This window comes from Vulpes vulpes, chromosome 7 (assembly GCF_048418805.1).
Source record: "Vulpes vulpes isolate BD-2025 chromosome 7, VulVul3, whole genome shotgun sequence".
In the NCBI taxonomy this organism is placed as follows: domain Eukaryota; kingdom Metazoa; phylum Chordata; class Mammalia; order Carnivora; family Canidae; genus Vulpes; species Vulpes vulpes.
In genome coordinates, this window is record NC_132786.1 from 14,406,276 (window position 1) to 14,427,200 (window position 20,925).

Sequence of the window (20,925 nt, forward strand, 5' to 3'; positions counted from 1 at the left end):
CACAGAGAAAATAGGCAAGGTAGGTAAGCTTCCTTCAGAGGCCAGGTATAATGGCAGAGTTCAGCGTTAATCCATCATGTGTATTACACGAAGGGTCTTTAAGCAGAACACACAGGAAACAAGATTATATATTGAGGTGTTGACCACACTGTCCTAACCCTGTGTTTCTTCTAGGAGCGATGGTTCAATTCAATCAGTGCGACTGGATCTGGAACCCCCTGCAGTGTCCTGCACTTGTGTATTGTGACGGGTTCGGTTCCTGGGTCCGATGGTTGAGGCTGTGCTACGTGACTTCAGGACTATTTCCCTTGGGTGGTCTCTTCTATGATCCTCCGGGTAAGAGCTGTTTTTTTTTTTTTTTTCAGTCTTTTCCTGCCAACATATTCTTACATGTTTATGGCTTGGAGGTAGGTTAAAATAATGAAGCCTTTATTCCATGATTTATCCTCTATTTTTAATATTTAAGAGATGCTAATTTCACGGTTGGTATTTTGTACATCATAAACTTTCATAGTTACTCATTTGTGAATTTGAGAATTTTTGTAGTTTTTTGTATACAGTTTGGTATTTTTTGATCCATTGCAATGTTGATGAAATTGTCAGTTATTCTCTCGTTTTATATTTTAACTATTAGAAAAGATTTATATTTTTTCTATTAGTGATCTCACCACTTGATATACTGAGTTGTCTTCTGAGAATTCATTAAGATTATGCAATGAAACCACATACGTGTTTTAAAGTTTAATCGTATTGTATCATTATATCCTTGATCTCAAACTGTTAGCAGATTGAGAAAAAAGTACATAGTGTGATTTGATCAAATGCCGTGTTTCCATCGCTCTCGCTCACTGTGTCAAGCAAGTGTGGTTCACGGTTTCCCTGTTTACTGGTCACTTTAATTTTAACTTTGTTACACTGCTTTATTCTCTGTCCCCTGCAGCTTTGAGGTTCCCTTTGTGTTGGCCCCCCCTTTATTTTCTGGTCTTTAATCTTTGCATATTATTTCATTACCTTTCTACTATAACTCTTACATCATTCCACTAATGCTCATGCCTCCTTCTCTTTGGATGAAGCACTATAGCAGCAGACTGTTTGCGAGCATCACCGTCGTTTCAGACAGCTCTGGGCTTGTGTCTTCGTTCTGTGACTTAGGAATTGTGAGGCCTTTGGGAAGGAGCTTAGAGTTTCTATGTGTAAAAGGAAGTAATAGTAATATTTAGTTCAGAAAGCTGTGAAATTTAAATAACGTGTCATAAATTTTTGAACACTTAGCATACTACTCAACACATTACCTAGAAGGTTTTTTTAAAATGTGATTCAAATATACTATTTTCCTCCAGTCTCCCTCCAAACCCCAAATGGCCAGAACTTCATTTTACCATGTTGTATTTCTACACATCCTATTGTTCTTTTGAAGGCAGTGTGTCTTCCCAACCCCCACCCCCCGCCACAGCTACTTTTGTGATTTTCTTTTTGTTTTTCTGTATTTTGATGATCATGTGACCTGTGTGTGATGTGTGCCTGTGTGTATATGTGCACGTGTGTGCTGTGTGTGCCTGTAAGTGCACACGTGTTTTCATTCTGCCTCTTGAATATGGGAGTTGGTGTCTTTCTGCAGTTTGGGATCCTTGGCTGTTATCTCTCTGGATGTTGCTTCTGTCTGTCCCTCTTTTCCTGGGACCTCAAGTACAAGTATGATGGGCCTTTTGCTGTGGACCATGTGTCTTCTGTTCTTTTCATTGCTGCTTCTGCTTGCTCTTCGGTTTTGGTATTGTCTGTTTGCTCTGTCTCAGAACCACCAATCTTGTCCTTTCCTATGCCATCTGAGTTTTCTGTTAAGCCGTCGATGAACGCTTGATGAAAGATAGTTTATTTTATAGGTCTAGAATATCCATGTGATTTCTTCATATGCATTACACTTTTCTCATTGAGTTCTCCATTGATTGCATCCACTTTTCTCCGTCTTGTTATCTGTTTGTCTTACCACGATGATCTTACTTCACAGTCTTTGCTTATTTTCATTCTGAATTATTGGTTGCATTTTCCTTCCCATGTATGTTTCTGGTAATTCTTTGGACGTGTGCATAACACGGTGAATGAAAGAACATCAAGGGCCAGATGGTTTATTTGGTTGGTTGATAGTCCCTTTTTCTCTTTGGTGCATTGAGCTGGCTGTCGGTGCCCCTGTAATTTGTCCGTTTTTCCCCTGTGGACACTGTGTTTTGATTGAGACCCACTAGTCAGAAGTGGGCTCTTTGTCCTCAGCACTGGAAGGCCTCACAAGCACTACGCCAGTCCTTTCAGGGATTTCGAGTGTCCTACTTAGTCCTATGCCCCGTGCAGCTTAGTCATCTGGCACCTCCCACATGGGTGGGTCTGGGTTTGTGGCAGACCCCTTCTTGCTTGCAGAGGCTCATCCCGTAGGTGCTGCGAAGCCACGGTAAGCTTTGCTCGGTCTTGTCCCCTTCACCTCCCACCTTGCCAAAGCACACGTCCTGTGGGAACGTCAGCCTTGCATCTGGGCCTCCTTGAGTTTCCAGTGTGGCATTGTATGGTGGTCACGATTGATGCTGGTGTCCTCCTATCCCAGTGCAGCTGATGTCCTGAGCTGGAATTGGCAAGTGGCCTGGGGACAAAATGGTGCCCCGTCATCAGCCTCCTCAGTGAAGGGCTCTCTGTCCTCTGCACAGAGCCATTACCTAGTTCTGGTCATCTGACAGCTTCCTTACTATCGCCAGGAGCACATTTGTGCGTAATCAGCCTTTTCTGGTTGTTGGGATGGAGGCTTTGGCTTGCACCATGTATAAATCTTCTCAGGAAGTGGAAGTCCCCGATTTAATAAAAAGCTTAGAAATTGTGATTTGTTAATATCTTAAAGATGGTAGTGAGCTAGTTCTTGGTAACTGATGATTCACATAGCGAGTGCCCCATTACTGCTTTTTGAATTGGATGCAGAGTGTGTTCTTCACTGTACACAAGAATGTGTGATTTTTTTCTTTTTTTTTTTAGATTTTATTTAAATCCAAGTTAGTTAACATATAGTGTAGTATTAGTTCAGCGGTAGAATGTAGTGATTCATCAGTTGCATATAACACCTAGTGCTCATCACCTCACATGCCCTCCTTAATGCCCATCCCCCAGGTACCCCATCCACCACCCACCTCCCCTCCAGTGACTCTCACTTTGTTTCCTATGATTAAGAGTCTCTTATGGTTTGCCTGCCGCTCTGGTTTTATCTTATTGTATTTTTCCTTCTCTTCCCCATGTCCATCAGTTTTGTTTCTTAAATTCCACATATGAGTGAAATCATATGGTGTTTGTCTTTCTCCGATTGACTTATTTCACTTAGCAGAGTACCGCGAGTTCCATTCATGTTGTTGCAAGTGGCAAGATTTCGTTCCTTTTGATGACTGAGTAGTATTCTAGTGTGTGTGTGTGTGTACATACATAACATCATATATACCTACACCACATCTTCTTTATCTTGATAAAAGTCTGGGCTATAGATCTTTATCCAAAGTACGAAAAAATAGTGATTTGAAGGGGTACATGCACCCCAATGTTTATCTCAGCAATGTTCATAATAAGCAAAATATGGAAATAATGTGTAATTTGTAGCTATGTTCTTGAAACCACATTTGAGTAGCATTAAGAAAAATTCATATAGCAAATTATAGTCGTAATTTATTTCAATGGTTAATTTTAAAAGATCCTAAATTTTGCTTATTCGAACTATTTTTGAGGCTTGACTTAGATGTAAGATTCTCCATAAAGTTGACAGTAGTTCGGTTTGTTGAAGAGTAGTTAATAAGATTTTATCCTCTATCAATATGGATGGAACTGGAGCATGTTACGCTGAGTGAAATAAGTCAATTGGAGAAAAACAATTATATGGTTTTACTCATACATGGAATATAAGAAACAGCACAGAAGATCATAGGGGAAGGGAGGGAAAACTGAATGGGAAGAAATCAGAGATACTCTTAACTCTGGGAAACTGAGGGCTGCTGGAAGGGAGGTGGGTGGGGGGATGGGGTAACTGGGTGATGGGCATTAAGGAGGGCACATGATGTGATGAACACTGGGTGTTATGTGCAACTGATGAATTATTGAACACTACATCTGAAACTAATGATGTATGATATGTTGGCTTACTGAATCTAATTTAATTTTTTTAATCTAATTTTAAAAAAAAGACTAGGAAATTTCTTTTACAATTTACTCAGTATTTATTTACAATTTATATAGAAAGCTTCTTCATATTAGTGTTAAAATGTAATGTTCAAAATGTGATAAACACAGCATAGAAACTTTGGGAGGGATGAGAAATACATCCATGATCCTGATTCTGGTGATAGTTCATAGGCATACATATATGTCAAATCTTACCAAATTGTACACTTTAAATATATGCAGGTTTGTGTACATTAATTAAACTCCGATAAAGCAATTGGATACACAAAGTTAATGTATTTAGAGAAGAGCACAAAAATGAAAGAAGAGGACATAAATTTGGTGTAATGAAGTAAGTATGTTTCTTGGAGAAATAAAATGGCCATAATTCCACTTTGTCATGCAAAGCAATAATATAATGTTTTATTAGGCCTAAGAAAAGATCTTGTAGATAAAGCTGTATTATACTTCATTACTATAATATATGAAGAAAAATTACTGAACACATGCAAAACCAAAAAATGCAAGCATCAGGACTTGCTGAATTGTAATATTCAGGAGATGTCTGAATTCAGGAGCATAATTTTGAGAAATGTTGCCATCACCACTACCTGTGGAAAAACACAAACACTGATGACTCTGAGTTGGAAAATGTGTTAGAAGAATTAGCCTATGAATATAAACAGGATTTAGAAATTCCTTAACTAATTGTTTTCAGTTATAATCCCTTTTGTGGTATATAACAAAAAGCTATGCCTATAGAAATCCGAGAGAGCTTTTTGAATAAATATGAAATTAAAATTATGTATTAGAAAAAATGATATACACACACCCTTCATACAAATAGTAAACCCATGTCAATGTTTTAATCAACTCATTAATGAGGGAACCTGCTGGGTGACAATGCAGGTTCTGGAGGGATATAAGAAAGTGGATTAATAAGTGAAAGAAGGAATTCTTCAAATAAGATTGTCAAATTGGATACAAAATTGATTAATGAACTACAAGGCAATAAATCCAAACCTTTAAGGTAATCTTTTCTGTAAACACAAAGTATAACATCTCTCCTCATCAGTTTTCTATAAATTATTCTGTAACTTGATAGAATTGTAGAAAGAGGTTCCAAGTCAAGCTGCATTATATTGTTAGGGGCCGAGGCCTCTTCAGTGGGCTTGTTGGGCATTAAAATGTCATGCAAGCAGCTTTCTGCCCAAATTCCAAGTTTTTTTTTTTCTTAAATTTTTTTTTAAAATTTTTATTTATTTATGACAGTCACAGAGAGAGAGAGAGAGAGAGAGAGGCAGAGACACAGGCAGAGGGAGAAGCAGGCTCCATGCAGGGAGCCCGATGTGGGATTCGATCCCGGGTCTCCAGGATCGCGCCCTGGGCCAAAGGCAGGCGCCAAACCGCTGCACCACCCAGGGATCCCCCCAGATTCCAAGTTTTAAATATTCCTGAGCATTGGAGAGGCATTGCAACCATATAAGCCACATGTTAACAAAATATTTTCTGCCAGCAGTTGGTTGGCTTCTTGGAAGCTGTTGACAGAGGCTTGTTTAGTGAGGTACTTGGTTAGAAGGATTTTTTTTTTTCTGGCTAAAGAATAGTTATTTATTTTCATTTTTTGACCAGTTTATTTCACTTAGCATAATGTCTTCAGTTTATCCATGCTGTAGCATATGTTAGAATTTCCCTCCTCTTTATGACTGGATAATATTTTGTTATGTGTATTAGCACATTTTGTTTATTCATTCATGTGCCATTGGTACTTTATTGCTCCGACCTATGACTATTGTGGATAATGCTGTTATGAACATGGATATACAAATATTTGAGTGTTTCCTTTTAAATCTTTTGGGTATACACCCTAAAAAGGAGTTTCTGGATCAAAGAATGGTATTTTAAAGATTGGATTTTACTAAGGTAGAAGGAAAGCCATTGGAGGGTTTTGAGCAAGGTGGTGGCATGATCTGGATGTGTTTTAGAAGGATCCCTTTGGCTTTGTGTGGGGATGAGATTCTGGGGACCAAAAGGGAAGCCACCAGACACATCCCAGAAATCCATGCAGGAAAATGTAGCTCACCCAGAATAAGAGCCCAGGAAAGGTGAGTAGTATTGACTCTTGATTGGCCTCTGAGGTGGAGCCAAATAGATTTGCTGACATATTTCCTATAGTCACACAAATGTAAGGCAAATATCCTAACTTCCTTCTTTGGTTAGAGATGTTAAATGTTCAATAATGCAAAAGGTTATTTCCTGGGAGTATACATGTTTCTGATGCTTGCACAAAAGAGGATCAAGATTCCAATGGAAGTATAACCACAAAAATGAGCTGGGACCTAAGGAATCATCTAGCCCCACAGGTGACAACCTACAAGGCTTGGCCATTGAACTCTTAACTTCCTACTTTGCTGGTAACTCTTGGCTTTGGGATGATCCTTCCTGACACCTGACACTGCCCATCCAGGCAATAATCACATAACAGGGAAGTCTCCATAAAGGTCCCAATCCACACAACAGGAGTCCATATTCTCTTTCCGTTTACAGGTGCTGAACTGTTTACAGAGAACTGTAGTCATATTGCATGTGAAGCTTAGAAACATTTGAAGTGTAACACATTAATAGTTAAATTGCATAACGTGGTAGCAAATATTATACAGCATTACAATGTCATTTATATGTTAAATAAAGTTACTGTGATATCTAAAGGAGATTCCACACATATTCAGGTGGCAAATGTCAAAGTGCCAGTACTTATAGCCTTAGAAAATGACCTAACACTAGTTGCAATCCTTCCCATAATTTTTCCAGCTATAAAATCTGTTTACATTAAGTCTGTTCACTTTCAGGTATGAAGAAGTCCAGTGTGGTCTAAGTTACATATTCAATCATATGTTCCATTCAAAGCCTCTCTCCTCTTCCAACTTTAGCTCTGTCCTAACACTATCTCTCCCTTCTTTTTTTTTTTTTTTAAAGAAATTATTTATTTATTCATGAGAGACACAGAGAGGCAGAGGGAGAAGTAGGCTCCATGCAGGGAGCCTGATGTGGGACTCAATTCCAGGAACCCAGGATCATGACCTGAGCCAAAGGCAGATGCCCAACTGCTGAGCCATCCAGGCATCCCATTACCTCTCCCTTCAATGATTCTCACCTCCTGCTATTCACACTCTTGTGCAATCCCCACCCCACAAAATACCTCTGACTTGTATAAGGGTATTGCAGAAATGATGGCATATGACTTTCAAGGCTAGGGTATAAAAGATATTTTGGCTTTTGACATGTGCTATTGACTTGCTTGCTCTCAGGATGCCAGCAATCATGTCTTCTTTTTTTTTTTTTTTAAGGATTTTATTCATCCATTCATGAAAGACACACAGAGAGAGAGAGAGAGAGAGAGAGAGAGAGGCAGAGGGAAAAGCGGGCTCCATGCAGGGAGCCCAACATGGGACTCGATCCTGGGTCTCTAGGATCATGCCCCGGGCCAAAGGCAGGCACTAGACTGCTGAGCCACCCGGGCTGCCCCAGCAATCATGTCTTAAACACACTCAGTGGAGAGTTCCATGTAGTGAAGAACTGAGGCCTCCTGCCAACACCCAGCACCAACTCACCAGGCACATGAATGAGTCACCTAAATAGCAGATTCTCCAGCCCCAGTCAAGCCTTCAGATGACTGCAGCCCCAACCAACATCTAGACTGAGCCAGTCAAACATCCACTTTATTTATTTGCTGCTTCTGGCTTCTTCAGGGTCAAATTAGATGAAGAAGAATCAGAGAAGATGGGACTAATTACTTACCTAATTGGTGCTATTGCAATTTGGCTGCCAGTGCATCCCAAAGACTGGTTCTCTTGTTAGGACTCAAGTTGTGAGTTATTTAAGAGGCTCTACTCAGACCCTAACCTGGGCAACATACTGTCTGCCTGTACTCTTAAAATACCATCCCCCCTCAGCAACTGCCCATGGTGGAGGAACTCACAGTCTCCTTTTGCTGAGATCCCCTCATGCTAGCAGGCTTCCTTTTGGGACAGCCTACTTATAAGGTCACCACAAACCCAGTTATTACTCTTTGACATCCATTTAACCATTTAACACATGTAAACTTGCAATGCAAGGTGGTGGATATGTAGGCAGCTCCCCATTGCCTTCTACTTTAGGAGAGAAGGAAGCACTAGTTTCTAGGCTCATGGATGCTCCCAGATTCCAGGACACACATATCAAGCTCTCCCAAGAACCTTCTCACCAATCTATACACCAGGCTTCATTCATGCTGAATCTAATGAGTTTTTGCAGTTCATTAGTCAACCAGCAAGGGAGGGAAATGACCTTTTCCCCTTCTTGTAAAGACCCCCAATCTTTTGAAATCATATTGCTGAAGCTCTCTTCTATTGGCCTTAAGGCGAGTTAGTAATCCTTCCTTCTTCTGGCTTGGAATGTAGGAAAAGATCCTCAGAGACTATCTCTATTGGAAGCTTGCATAACAGAACTTAGAACTACAGTCTGGTTTGCCTTCAGAAGAGGGTTTGTACTCCTACAATAATGCCTATAATTTATTGCTCTTGCTCACTGGTTGGTATGTTAATTCAAATGTAAATGGAGTTGAGGAAGACACACATTGAACTTGACATGTTTCAGGCAATTCATAGATATCACTCTTACTGTTTTGTGTGAGGAGCCAGACTGCATAGTGGGTTCCTTTTACAAGAAGTATTGATTCAGTTTCAAAATGTAATAAAAATATAATAAAATACAAAAATAAGATTTTGTCTTATAATCATGCTACCTTTATATGACAACTAGACTTTTTGTGTTCTTGTTTTTTCCTTGTTTGTCCTTTCCAACTTTGGAAAAGTACCGTTGGGAAGGGAAAATGCATAAGATTTTAAGTCAGACAAATCTGGATTCAAAATCTGTTCTCCCACTTGCTTATTAAATTAACCTCAGCTCTCTAAGCCTCTTGTTATTTCAAGACAATAATGTTTATTTTGAAAGATTTTTGTAAGGATAAAAGATGAGGTAAGTGCTTAGAATAGCATCTGGGAAAGAAGCACTCAACAATGTGCAGCTAGTACCAGTTATTGTCATTATGAACATATACAAAGTTTTTATACAGTTGAATTATAATGTACGTTGATTTTGAGTTCTAATTTTCTTATTTACCTAAACTTGTTTCAAAAGTGTTTTCTGGGATCCCTGGGTGGCGCAGCGGTTTGGCGCTTGCCTTTGGCCCGGGGCGCGATCCTGGAGACCCGGGATCGAATCCCATGTCGGGCTCCCTGCATGGAGCCTGCTTCTCCCTCTGCCTGTGTCTCTGCCTCTCTGTCTCTCTCTGTGTGACTATCATGAATAAATAAAAAAAAAATTAAAAAAAATTAAAAAAAAAAAAAAACCAAAAGAAACCCAAAAGTGTTTTCTGAGATGCCTGGGTGAGCATCTGCCTTTGGCTCAGGTAGGGATCCCAGGATCCTAGGATCAAGTCCTGCATCAGCCTCCTGCAAGGAGTCTGCTTCTTCCTCTGCTTATGTCTCTGCCTCTCTCTGTGTGTCTCTCATGAATAAATAAATAAAATATTTTAAAAAACAATACAAAATGTTTTCCATGACAACCATATTTTTTGTTTTAATGACTAAAATATTCCAGCATATTGATATTTTATAATTCATATGCATTTCTCTATTCCTTAAAATTTAGGGTATTTCTAGCTTAACACTTTTTTATTTTTGGCAGTTTCAAATTATGTGCTATCAACCTCTTCATACATATAGTCCTTTTTTCTTATTTTAAGTTACTTTTCTGAGACAAAACTCCAGTTGTGGAATTACCAAAGTGGGTCAGAGTGCATGAATATTTTTATAGTTCTTGATATGTAATCCCTACTGGAATATAGGGCACTGTTAAAATTATTTCTCATTCCCGTGAGACCCTTCTGTTGGCTAGGCATTCTCTGGCTCAGTTGTACGTTTAGCAGCAATAGCTGCCAAGGACAGAAAGCACCATGATTCCGTAATAGGTTCTGTCTGTATCTGAGGACAGGTTGACCTTCAAGTATGATTGGAGATGTCAGATGCTATCACTGAATGGAACTCCTTCCGGGGAAGATCTAAATTGAATTGATACAGATACAATTTCTTGGTGAGGTTTCTGGCATGTGCCATGAATTGCCCCTGTGTACCTACAGGGAAGTAACAGTGAGGGAGAGGTAAGAGATCGGATTGGAGATGCAAGCAGGAATCAGACTGTGCAAGGCTTCCAGGCTTCCAGGCTTCTAGGCTTGATTTTATTCTGCACATATTATGGACGAATTGTGTCCCCCTCCAAATTCGTATGTTGAAATTCTAGTTCTCAGTGTGACTATATTTAGAGATAGAGTCATTAGGAGGTAAGTAAGGGTGAATGAGGTCCAAAGGTAGGGCCCTAATCTACTAGGACTGCTGGTCTTCTGAGAATGAAAAGAGATCTCTTCCTCTCCATTTCCCTCCTCACATTACAGAGGAAAGGCCATGTGAGGATTTGGTGTGAAGGCAGCAATCTGCAAGCCAAGAGAGCTCTGGCCAGGAACTGGATCAGCCAGCACCTTGATCTGGGAATTCTAGCCTCCAGAACTGTGAAAAAATAAATTTCTGTTGTTTAACCACCCAGTCTATGGTACTTTGTTATGGCAGCCGAGGCTGACTCATCCAGTGTGTCATAGTAAGTTATTGAAAGCTGTGAGCAAGAAAATGATGGGATCTGATGTGCAGCCAAGAAGCTGCTACCACTAAAGCAAAGCAGCAGATGAAATCAGAAAGGTGAAAGAGTTCTAAATTTATATAAGACCACATGGGACCAATGTAAGGAGGGTTTTGAGTAGAGAAATAATGGGACTTGACTCAATGGTTGAATAAATTATCCTAGTTAGAGGGCCCAGCAAGAGGAGAAGCAGATACAGTGGCCATCAGGCAAGAAATGGTATGGTCTACACCAGAGAAGTAGCAGATTTGGCACACCTACTCCATCCTCGGGGCTCAAATCCATCACCTGCCTTTTCTGCTGAGTGGCAAGTCCCATACTTGCACAAAATGAAAAGCAAGCTCCAATAGTACACTTTCAACATTTCGTTCACAACTGTATAGCCGCTGCCTAGTGCCTAATGTGTATGAAATATTCAATAACTATTTGTTGAATGAATAAACTAGGAAAAAACTTAAAAAATAGCCAGAAAATCATCACCACTGAGGAAAAGACTATGTTTAACCAATTATCTGACCCTGATAATGGTATAAATTCTTCTGGCAACATCTCTATTGCTCTGGGATGCGCTCTCAGGCAAGGCAGCACAGCTGGGGAAGTCGCGCCCAAAGGAAGTACCTGCAAGCTTTTTTTTTTTTTTTTAAGATTTGGTCTATTTATTCATGAGAGAGAGAGGCGCAGAGACACAGGCAGAGGGAGAAGCAGGCTCCAAGCACGGAGCGCGACCTGGGACTCCATCCCCGGTCTTCAGGATCATGCCCGGGGTCTCCAGGATCACCGACCCCCCCACCCCACCCCCGGGCCTCCAAGATCACCCCCTGGGTCTCCAGGATCATACCCGGAGTCTCCAGGATCATGCCTGGGGTCTCCAGGATCACATACACCCCCACACCCCCACCCCTCTCTCCAGGATCACCCCCTGGGTCTCCAGGATCACGCCCTGTGGAAGGCAGCGCTAAACTGCTGAGCCACCGGGGCTGCCCACAGGCGAGCTTTTTAAGGGGAGGGGTAAGAGGCTGTGTCCCAATGGGGTGATAGGTATTAGGGCCTGTTACTGGGGGGGAATGGGTATGGGGCGAGAACTGCTTATGCCCTTATATGGGGGTTTGGATAAGGTGTGGTTCCAGTTTCCTGCATAGGTCCTGTTTTCCCGAGAGGATGTGTCCTCGGAGGGTCTGCTGGTGGCAGGAAAATCCCGAGGCGAGGGTGACAAGACGGAGGGTCCACCGCCACTTTGTTGGTGCCTCCCAATGCCCCTTGATCCCGCCAGCCCAACAGTTTTCACTCAAACAAATGGCCAGACTTGGGGGTGCCGGGCTGGCTCAGTCGGTGGAGCATGTGACTCTTGATCTCTGGATTGTGAGTTCAATCCCCATGTTGAGATTAGAGACTACTTAAAAATAAAAACAAAACCCAAACTTTTAAGGAGCTTGAAGTATAGAAACGGGGTGGGGAAACAAGACTTTTGTACACACGTGTAAAAAAAATTCTATGGAAGTGGCATTTTTAAGTAACAAATGAAGTAGTGCTGGACCTTTGAGGAAAGTGGAATTGAGGGTGGGGGGGTCAGAAAAAGCCTTGTTAAAATTGAAATGATCCTGGAAGAAAAAATGGCAACGAGGAAGGGCAAACTCTAGGCAACCTGGCCCTTCCTTACCTTTTCCAAGTTATTCCTTTCCTACCAGCTTTTCCCAAACATATTAGTATTCCTTTGACCTCATGGACCCCCTGAGATAGCATTAGAAAACTTGAGGAGTTCCCAGACCACATTTGGAAAACCACTGAGCCAGCCCATGACTAGCAGGAAGAAGACTTCATGAAAGCTCGCTGAACAGATTCATTTATTAAATAATTATGTACTTATTTAGTGACTTATAATTTTTACAACCCTTTCCATGTGACTGTCCATAGTATTATTTCTTTTTGAATTAAGCAATTATGGAGGTTTGGAATGAAGACTAATATACTCCCACATGTACTCCCACCTGGCTCTAACACTCCTCCTCGTGGTCACCACGGTAGCAGTTTGTGGCATGTATATACTTTTTCTGTTCATGTGTATTCACATATACATGTATACTGGGGGTTTTGTGTGTCTTCATACATACATGTACATTGGGGGTTTCATGCATATTCATATATACATGAATATTTGGGATTTCGGGTTTCTCACTCCCCTCCCTTACACAAACACACGTGAATAAGATTGTGCTGTATAGATTGTTTCTATAACTTGCTTTTTTTTACTTTACAGTCTGAAGATCATTTCAAATTTTTACACATAAATGTACTTCATTCCTGATAACAACCACGTAATAGAGTAACAGCTCTGTGATGTGAACATTTGTTTTTTAGAGGGAGGAAGGAAAGGAAAACCAATTTTTTTTCTTGTTTCCATAGGGATGACCAGTGGTACCAACAGCTTTCATTAAATGGTTCACCTATTTCTTCCCAATTTGAAATGCTACCTGTAGCTGTTACCAGATTTCCATATATGCATGGATCTGCTTCAGATACTGTTTAATTAATTGATTTGTCTCTTTCTGACATTCTTTTGATTTCTATGTCTCTATGTCTAGCTATCTAAGTGTAAGTCTACTTTCCCTTTTATTTCTCGTTTCAAATTGTTTAGAATATTCTTATATATTTACTATTCTATATATTTTTTTCATAAGGAAACAAAATATCTTTATTGCCTTCCATAATATATTTAGAGATTTGCTTCTCAGAAGCAATTTGAATAGGAATACAAGTACTTTTTTTTTTTTGCACGATCATATATATTCTAGTCAGAATCTATAATGTAAACTTTAAACAGAGAAATACCGCATCACTATCCATGTATATTTTGTGATCAGTTTGTCAAGTTCTTTAAAAAAAATCTAATGGTGACTTGTAAAAATGAAATTAAGTATTTTTGAACAGGAAACACATGGGTGTGATGCAAAATTCAAAGTGTATGTGGGCACGCTGGAAAATAGTCAAAGCAGACAGCACGTAGATGCTAATGGCTACTAGAAAATGAATTTATGATCCTTATGTTCTTAGTTTAACGATTAATTCCGTCTTTGGTCTGTACCTCTATCTCTTATTTTTGTTATAGTTAATGGTATATATAATTGTATCTCTCCCCAACTGAAATGTGAACTTCCTGGGGACAGTATTGTGTTCACTTCTCTTTGCAGCTTGGTGTCAAGAATACAGCCCAAAATTTGGGATACCATTAAGGAGAGAGAAAAAGCTGATTTTGATAAAGAAGAAGGTGACCTATATTGAGACTGGGATCTAGCAGGAGTAGACACTGAAAACTGAAAATATCATCACTTAAAATATATAAACAAGCATCTGCCTCCTAAAAGGAGACACTTGATATATGTGGAGGCAAACCATCCCTGAGTTCCAGGTAAACCTAACTCTGCTTTAGTTGTGCAAATGCAAAATAACCTTTTTGGAATGGAGCTGTGGTCTAGGAGCTAAAGTACTCTTCGTAGTTCTATGACATTTGTCTTCATGCTAGAAAGAACTGTGTATCTGAATATTATGTTTCCTCTAAATCCTCATTCAGAGAAATGTTTGCTTCCTAGATTCCAACCATCCTGTGTAATTACATCTGCATATTCTTGGGCCATATCTGTAGTTACACCATTTATACTCTTAGTTGCCTACGGGAAATTAAAAGACCCTGAAGATTGCTGAAATAATATGTAAGCCTGGTCATCTCTTCATGGAACTGTGCTGATTTTGGTGCTATTTGATGCTGATTGGCCTGTTGATAGCACATGGTTTTATTCAAGATGGACTATCCTGGACTCTAACGACACTAGTGATATTGGGTGGCTGTATTCTTGTATACCACAATACATAGCATGCTGAAAACACATGAAATATTTCTTGAGAAGATTAAATATGGCACACCTAGGTGGGCTCAGCAGTTGAGCATCTGTCTTCTGCCAAGGGTGGGATCCTGGAGTCCCGGGATTGAGTCCCACATCAGGCTCCCTGCATAGAGCCTGCTTCTCCCTCTGCCTATGTCTCTCTGCCCCTCTCTCTCTCTCTCTCTCTCTCTCTCTGTCTCTCATGATTAAATAAATAAGATATTAAAAGAAAGTTCTACTACCTTCAGAAGAATCCCAATCCTAATTCCTCCAAACATACTTTATTTAATCTTTTTTAAAAGATTTTATTTATTTATTCATGAGAGACACAGAGAGAAAGAGGCAGAGACACAGAGAGAGAAGCATGGAGCTCCCTGCATGGAGCCTGATGTGGGACTCCTCCCTGGAACTCCAGGATCATGTTCTGGATGCAAAGGCAGACGCTAAACTGCTGAGCCACCCGGGCATCCCAGTAGTAGAATTTCTAGTCTGCTGGGAAGAATTCTATCCACAGAGAAGAAACAGGAATATAGGATATTGAGGAAGGAAAGCCGAATTCTACTCTGAACTGCAAATAATTAATATCTACACTCCAGGACTGTTGGACTGGAGCTGGCTTGTTGTGTTATGTTGGTTCTTGGCTGGCAAAAACTGATTACCAAGTTTTCAAGAATCTTCCAAGCTGGTTGTTAGACTATTAGTAGCTTAAAATTGGCCCTGGTGGGAGTATTTATACTATGGAAATCTATCAGATAGAAGCAAACGTCGCAATGGGCTTTTTCTAGCAGGTAGAAGCAAACACTGAAATGGGCCTCTCTCCCCCTAGAGAGCTAGTTGTTAATCATCTACAGGCACATTACTGACTCTAGCTAAAAGAGTCAAACACAGTCCTCATTTGCCTAGGACAGTCTCATTAGACTGCAGTTTTCCTGATGTAGGTATTAATAGCTCCGCTTTCACTGCTGAAAGTGTCTACTTTGCACAATATATATTTGGTTATTCTAGCTCAAGGGCCCTCTTATGGAACAGTAAACTGTCCTCTGGCTTGTGGTCAGGCTCAGGGACTCCTTAGTATAAGACCCCAGTTGAGATTTGGACCTACAGAGTTTGAGAAACACCACATTCAACTATCCTCTTGTTTAATATCTTTAATTCATTCTCCTAAATACAGTGTTAATTAAAAATCCATTTTCAAAAAAATAATTTTCACTAATTTTAATGGGAAGAATTATGATGCCTTAAATCCCAGCCCAAGATCTTATATAATTTTTGCAGAAAAATATAACAACTAAATAATACAAATGTGTCTAAGTAACAAGTGATAATTTGAAAATAAACAAACATGATTTGCATGTAAAACCTAATGTAATGAAGGTTAACTGTATTTGCCAAAGATGAATTAAAGACCTTGGGGTGGGTGGAGGAGGAGGAAGGGGGGGAATCTAATGGACTTTCAGCCAGACATTCTGGGTCAGAGTGAGACACACTTGATAACTTTCTCTTTCTTGAGACTACAACCAGAAGCAGCTTCTTTTGTGGGCATGATCAATTTCCCAAAATATATGACTGATTCAGAATTTTTATTTATCTTCTCATAATTTGCAAAAACTTTATATACAATATGATGAACTCTCCTTTTATAACGTTCAAAGTATCTTATTTTTTCTCCCTTTTCATTCTGTTTATCACACCCATCTTTTTTGAATACCTAGGTTTCTCATTCTTCTTTCTGTACCATTTCCTTTCCACCAATACTTGAGCTTTTGGAGGCTCATACTATTTTGTACTTGCGATGCTCTTAAAAATAAAGTCACAATACAAAAAAAAAAACCCTTTAGGACAAAATGAATGCTAACCAGAAAATCACTTCAAACACACTGAAGAATTCCTCTCACTTAATGCGTGTGAAAAACAGACACAGTACAAGTTAAACATAGCACACACTTAGGATCTGTTCCACATGATACTCTTTACCTAGAAATTGTGTCAAGTGAATTGGCAAGTGAGTCTTTGTCTAAAATGATAATATCAAAATACTGCTGCTTATAGAATATTCGTTTAATGTTTTTGAGTGAAAATATGCTATACTGGAAAAATGACTTGTCAGAAAAGTGACATTACGGTTATCGTGGTGTAAAGTTGTAAACTGAATTGACACTACGAGTCAAGAATGATAAATACAAAACATTTAGCCTGATGTGTTAAAATTCCATCCTGAAATCATTAAGCATTTAGGAAAGTCTTATCAAATGTTCCAGCCAAGTCTTAGCTGCCATCATTGGGAATGGAAGGAAGTGTGCATGCGCACACTTGAAATGGAGCAAGAGGAGAGAAGAGGGGGCGGCTATGTAGAATACAAGGGAACAAAAAAAAAAAAAGGAATACAAGGGAACTAGCCATCCTTAACACCTCTAAAGAGAAGCTGAACAAGTCAGATATAAAAGACTAAGAGTTAGATGGAATCAAACTTTTCAAAGACCACATGGAAAGCTGGAAGACAGTGGTGAAGAGCCTTTAAAATCTGTATCTTTGGGATTTACCCCAAAATACAGATGCAATGAAACGCCAGGACACCTGCACCCCAATGTTTATAGCAGCAATATCCACAATAGCCAAACTGTGGAAGGAGCCTCGGTGTCCATCGAAAGATGAATGGATAAAGAAGATGCGGTTTATGTATACAATGGAATATTACTCAGCCATTAGAAATGACAAATACCCACCATTTGCTTCGACTTGGATGGAACTGGAGGGTATTATGCTGAGTGAAGTAAGTCAATCGGAGAAGGACAAACATTATATGGTCTCATTCATTTGGGGAATATAAATAATAGTGAAAGGGAACAGAAGGGAAGGGAGAAGAAATGGGTAGGAAATATCAGAAAGGGAGACAGAACTTGAGAGACTCCTAACTCTGGGAAACAAACTAGGGGTGGTGGAAGGGGAGGAGGGCAGGGGGTGGGGGTGAATAGGTGACACGCACTGAGGGGGACACTTGATGGGATGAACACTGGGTGTTATTCTGTATGATGGCAAATTGAAAACCAATAAAAAATAAATTTATTATAAAAAAAAACAAGAACAAAACCAAAACCAAAACCAAAAACCCTTTCATCTTGTGTACCCGAAAGCTTAGCTGTTCTATGAAACAAGGTTCTGAGTTTCGAAAAATGTGACCTTCCATTCATGCTCTGAAATGTTCGGAGGCATGTAAATTAGCTAGCTGTAGACATGCACAATGTTTGGCAAATTTAACAGGCTCCTTTCAAAGCGGGGGACATTTCGTCCCCCTATCTTCCTATAATGAGTAGCCAGGGGAGGCAATCGGGGGGAAGGAGGAGGACTGTTGGTTTTGCTTTTATCCAACGATCTCTGAAAACTGTTAAGCAAATACTGCATATCACACATTATCCAGTATGTGTGAAAGTTACTTTGATTTGTTTTTGATATGCAAAACTATAAAACAGCATTATCTTAGTTACTAGGAGAATAGCTCTGTGTGTCTCTGTGGATGTGTGTGCATGTCTGTGGATGTTCGTGTGCATGTCTGCGCATATGTATGTGTATATATGTCTCCGTGTAGGCATGTGTATATTTTTTTTCAAAAATGAAATATTTATTACCGCATTTTGTGACTTAACACCTTTTTTTTTACGTAACGTCACAGTCCTCATACAAGTATGTTAATGTAAATTTGACAAAGCTTAAAGGTAACAGCATTTTCTTCTAGTGAGGAACACGTGCTGAGAAAAGAATTCATGGACATACAATACCAATTCCACAGCAGATCTGATACTAGCAAAAACATTCTTTTTTTTTTTTCAATTGAGGTAAACACATAGAATATCTAACATGAAACAATCAATAGACCAAACTCTGTACGAAGTTTGTTACAATATTCTCTTGCTCCTTTTTCTCCTCCAAGCTTTGAGTTCCTGATAAAGTCCTAGTTGTGGTGCTATGACCATTAATAACTTTCTTGTGTTGAGGAAAGCTGCCCAACTTGAGATTGTTTTGTCCACAGCCAAGGCTTAGAACTCTTGGAAGAAGCTCCTGCTCCATTTTTAAATCTTCACTGGCAAGCTCTTTGAAGAAGAGTCCCCCAAAATAATAAGAAGAATTGGCTTATGAAGCACAAACTATAAAGATCTGTTGGAAACTAAAGGACACATTTCTGGAGGAACAAAGGCCGGGCATGAAAACACATTCTGGAAGCTGGAGTCCAAGGGATGAGGTTCAGCCAGACATTCACCATGGTCTCCGGCGTGCTTCTTTTCTCATTGGCCCAACAGGTTTAAAACAGACCACAGTCTCTCCTGGATAGTGAATTCACTGATGAACCAAAACAGTCATTCTTTTGGGAACAACACACATAGTGTGGAAAACAAGGATATATATTTTTTTCTCTTCTAAAACTATTTGAGGCAACGTAACAGAGTGATCAACAGAAATGTACAAGGTTTAACTTAGTTCCTATATTTATACTACAGTAGTTATAACTCTCGGAGTCTTTTTCCAGAGGATCTTTACATGGACAGAATCGTCTCAGTGAGCCCATGGTTTCACATTTGTGTTCTGGTCTCCTTGGTCCTCTGTTGCTTGATGAAAAATTACAAAAGTAAAAAATAATCACAGCTGTCTGGATTTCATATGAAGTGTCAACATCTGGTCAAAGTTCAGAAGGTCCTAAAATAGTTTTTGTGTGTGTTTCCTTTTTCCTTGAGTTCCCTTATACTACTGGGCATGAATGTCCATGACCTGTCCACCAACATTGAGATCTACAGAATTTAACACTGTGGGACTCTGTGCTGACATAGTCATTCCAGGGTGGGTAGGGGGTCCTCTGTGCATCATCATGGCTGGGTGGTGGGGATGACTTGGCAAATATGAATGCATTGGGGGTCCATGTCTTAATTGAGTAGGGTGTGCGGTCAGCTGGGGAGGAGGGTAACTTGGCTGTGCCATACTCATTCCCATAGGACCACCCTGAGAAACGTAGTCCCCTGGCATGCTCTGCAAACCTGCAGGCCGGATTCCCATGTGTTGCTGACCATCCAACACAAAGCTCCTCATGGGCTGACCCTCTGGGCTATATGCAGCTCCTTGGCTCACTGCTTGATTTGACTGGTCAATCATGGGCTGTACTCTTCTTCTTCTGGCATTAATAAACCAGTTGTTTACTTGGAGAATTGTAAGTCCTGTGTCTTGCGCTGTTTCTTCTGCTCTTTGGAAGGGTACGGATGCTCTCCCAAAACTTGCATGGCTCCTTGTCATCACAAACCAGATTCTTGGGGCACCTGGTGGCTCAGTCAGTTAAGTGTCTGACTCTTGATTTCGGCTCAGGTCCTGGTCTCAGTGTTGTGAGATGGAGTCCTGTGTTGGTTCCATGCTGGGAGTCAGCATGTGTATATGTTTGTGTGTATGCATTTGTGTATGGGTGTGTCTGTGTGAGTGTGTGCATATCTGTGTGTGCACATGCATGCTCACATGTATATGTGTGCATGCATGCCTGTGTGCATATGTGTGCATGCATGTATGCATGTCTCTGTGTGCATATCTATGTATATGTGTGTGCATGCCTGTGTATATGCATGTGCATGTATATATGCCTTATGTATGAATGTCTGTGTCTGTATGTGCATGTATTTCATGGTGTATGCATGCCTGTGTGTGCGCATATCTGTGTATGTATGTGTGTGCTCATGTGTGCATGTGCCTATAAGTATGCATAGGTGTATGTACATGGTTGTGCGTGTATGTATGCACGTCTCTGTGTGCATGTACGTCCGCGTGTGCATCTGTGCATATGCATATCTCAATTGGCAGGATTTCCTTCTCGTGTAAGGGTGAATCATACTCCACTCTACATCTACCCCACATTTTCTCTACCCTTCCACATCTTGTCTGTTGTGCACAGTGCTGCAGTGGATGTGAGAGAGAAGGTAACTCTTTGAGATCCTGATTTCATCTGTTATGGACAGATACTTGGAAGTGGGACTACTGGATCCTATGATAGCTACAGTTTTAATTTCTAGAGAAATTCTGTACCATTGGTAGCTGCACTGTTTTACACTCCAAGCAAGAGTGCACAAGGGTTCTGAGTTCTCCATGTATTCAAATAAGAAAAATAAACAGATTCTGACATAAT

At 40.1% G+C, this 20,925-nt stretch overlaps 1 protein-coding gene across 7 annotated transcripts in view; it reads left to right on the forward strand.

Moving 5' to 3' along the window:
* Positions 1 to 20,925, forward strand: part of PGBD2 (piggyBac transposable element derived 2) — a 71,874-nt gene that overhangs the window by 29,509 nt on the left and 21,440 nt on the right. For 3 of the 7 annotated variants that reach the window (XR_012002485.1, XR_012002486.1, XR_012002480.1), the window contains 2 exons: positions 175 to 336; positions 14,088 to 19,972. The gene's annotated coding sequence lies outside the window, so the exon portion shown is untranslated. Of the gene's footprint in view, positions 1 to 174; positions 337 to 10,663; positions 10,812 to 14,087; positions 19,973 to 20,925 lie in introns of those variants that run through there. The other 4 variants (XR_012002481.1, XR_012002482.1, XR_012002484.1 and 1 more) reach the window with 4 other exon arrangements.